This window comes from Zosterops lateralis (genome assembly GCF_965231275.1).
Source record: "Zosterops lateralis genome assembly, chromosome: 22".
NCBI lineage: Eukaryota > Metazoa > Chordata > Aves > Passeriformes > Zosteropidae > Zosterops > Zosterops lateralis.
Genome location: NC_139782.1, coordinates 2,757,716 through 2,760,704, shown reverse-complemented (window position 1 = coordinate 2,760,704; position 2,989 = coordinate 2,757,716).

The window sequence follows — 2,989 nt, the reverse complement described above, 5'->3', positions numbered from 1 at the left end:
GGCTTCCACCAGTGCATGTGATGGATGCTGCTCCCCAAACCCAGCAGTTATTCATTACCCTGTTCTCTCCTCATCATTCAGTGTGTGGTCTCATGCCTCATTTCCTGCACGCCGCTCATGCCTGGCTCACAGGCTGAATTTTTAATTTCCTCGTGAGCTTTTTAACACTGCCTGTCACGACAGAGTCTGAGGGCTGAACAAACAGGGCTGAACTGAATCCTCTCCCAGCATCTCAGAGAAGGAGGGGGTGGTACAGTCTGCATCTGACAGATGCTGGAGCTCAGGAGATGAAGGAAGAAGTAGACATTTATTTTGGGTGCCTAGTTTGACACACACAAAAGATACCAAATCTTTTTGAGGGCAAAAATGGGGGCTGTGTGCAACAAACTACAAACTCTGCTGTGTTCTGCAAGTACAATTTGAGCTGTATCATCAAACATAACCATCACTGTGCAATGTAACCTTTATGCTGGTGAGGGATATCCAATCTCCAAATGAAAGCCAAATTCACATCATATCCACTACTAAAAAGAACCCAATAAATTGCCCCAAAACACATTTAAAGTACTGGAACTGGCACTTTCCAAAGGCAAGATTTGCTGACATCAAACCCTGCACGTTTAGTGCCTTGACATCCTGGGATTGCTGCAGAGGTGCACCTGCATGAGCACTTTGCTAACATGCTTGTCACTGCCAAAGAAAGTTAATTTCCTGATAAAATAATTTGCTTCTGGTTATTGTAGCTAATGATGGTAGGTGTCAGAAGCAGCGTCTTGGTTATAATCTCACAAAACATGCCTTGCAGCCTTGTGCCGTGTTTACTACTCAAGTTACTTGCTTGTGCTGATGATAAGCTCTGCTGTCACTCAGGCATCTGGCACTTCCAGGTTTCTGGAAACAGGTACCAAGCAAGCTGAGGCTCTGATATGCTTCAAACATGACTTAGCTAACCACTACAAAAATTACTTAGATTTTGTCTGAACCCCAGCCAGTTGCTGCTGCTAAGTAAAGGCAACACTTCTGGCTCAGCTTGGGTGCCTTTGGGTGCCTTGACAGATTTCAAAAGCACCCTGGATCCCACCTGCCAGGGCCCAAAGGAACAAGCTTGTCAAAGGTATGTGGATTCTCACACTCCAGCATCTACCCCTAAGCACCTGCGCTCAGAGCAAAGCCTTTATGGATCATTAAATATAAATATAGAAGGCGCAATGTGCCTTGTTCAAAAGACTCCTGGGATTCCCCTTCACAAGGAAACACAGGCTATTTTTGCAAAGACATTTGTAAATTGATTTTCAAAGGGACTCACTCCACAGCCTATGTGGATACAGAACTGTGTCTGCCCCATTTGGCTGCCACAAACCAGGGCCTTGCATTACTACCTCACAAAATATCACTCCCGGAAGGAATGTCAGATCACAGAAGGGAATCATCCATTCCCAAGCCAATGGAATAAACTACCAATCCCAAAACTTGTGTGCTGCTGTTTTACAGAAACGTTCCAGCTTTACACATCAGTGTCAGTCTGAAAAGGAGAGCCAGATCCTACTGGCAGTGCCTACCAGTCATTTATTATTCTACCCTGTGCTCAGCCTCCCCAGTTCAAGTTAACACCAGGACTGACACCACTCTGTGCTCAGCTGCAGGGCTCCTGTGCAGACTCTGACCCTTCTCCTCACCCCCACCCCTTGCAGTGGGAGGAAGGACACAGACAAGGGCTGGCTGTGCAGCCTCATCCATGTGCAGCTCTTCAGCAATACCCAGCTGGTGTGCACACTACTTCTGGGGCTGATCAAAACACCCTCTTCCAAAAGGCTCCTCTCCACATTATTCACCTGAGCTGCAAGTTCATCTGAGAAGGAGGAGAACTTCTTCCTCACCCTCCATCTGAGGGCTGTTTCTCTCAGCAGCTCCAGCAGAAGAGGAGGCTTTGCTGGCTGTGGTTCTGTGGGCAGCAATATGAGAGGTACGGCAGGAATTCCAACCTGTGCTGCCAGACCCTTGCCAAGCACAGCACAGGAGCTGTTTCAGCTCCAGTTCTTGCCACTCCAACTCAAAAAGTACAATGAGTTTAAAAGAAAACAAGTGCTCCACCTGAAGAGTGTACGTAGCCAGCTCTGCTCCTTGTGCTCTGACCTTCCAGAGAGAGGAGGAACAGGCACAAAGCCCCATCTGCAGGTGTTGAGTCATGCAGGTCAGTGTCTCACCCCAGGTGCCACCCAGTTATATCTAATGGATCTAAAGGTCTCATTTTTCACTGCTACAATTTACTGACATCAGAAAATGTCAGATTTGGAAGAGGAATACTGTAAGACTGCAACCTGTAGTGAGGACACAGCTCCCATGGTATTTCAGTCACATTCACTTTTTCAGCAGGGCTTTGCACACACCAGCATGAGAGAACTGGGGGATCTGTAGCACTCTCCCAAATGAGGGAGCAGCAGGAATACTGAAATACTCATGCTCCATTCCAGCTCCATGCACTGAGCTGAGCTCATCTGTGGCACAGACACAGCCTCCTATTTCTCAGAATGTGAGGGTGAATTCTGGAGGAAATTCATCCTGACAGTCAATACAACTGAGTGAGAATTAACTGCAGCAAACCATGCTTTATAGTGACCCATGGAAAACTTATTACTGGATCAGGAGGGACTCACAAAGCAGCTGATTGGATTTTAGCAGCCTGAAAAGTGGGATCTGAGCAGGTATCTTACCTCCCACACTTCTCTCTCTCTCCCAAACAGATGCAGCTACCTGTTCTACTCCGATGGAAATCCAGTGCTTGTGGAATTAGATTAATTAGCACTGCTATTTCACCTCCCAAGAATCAGTGAGAAATGTGGAAGCAGATGTGCAATATCCAGAGGCTGAAGAGTCTCTAGTGCCACACAGCTCACTGCTCTGGAGCAGGACCTGGCCAAGCACAAGGATTTTCAGAACAGAAGAAAACCTTCTTAGGGGAAGATGGGGAGACAAGACAAGCTGCCTCAGT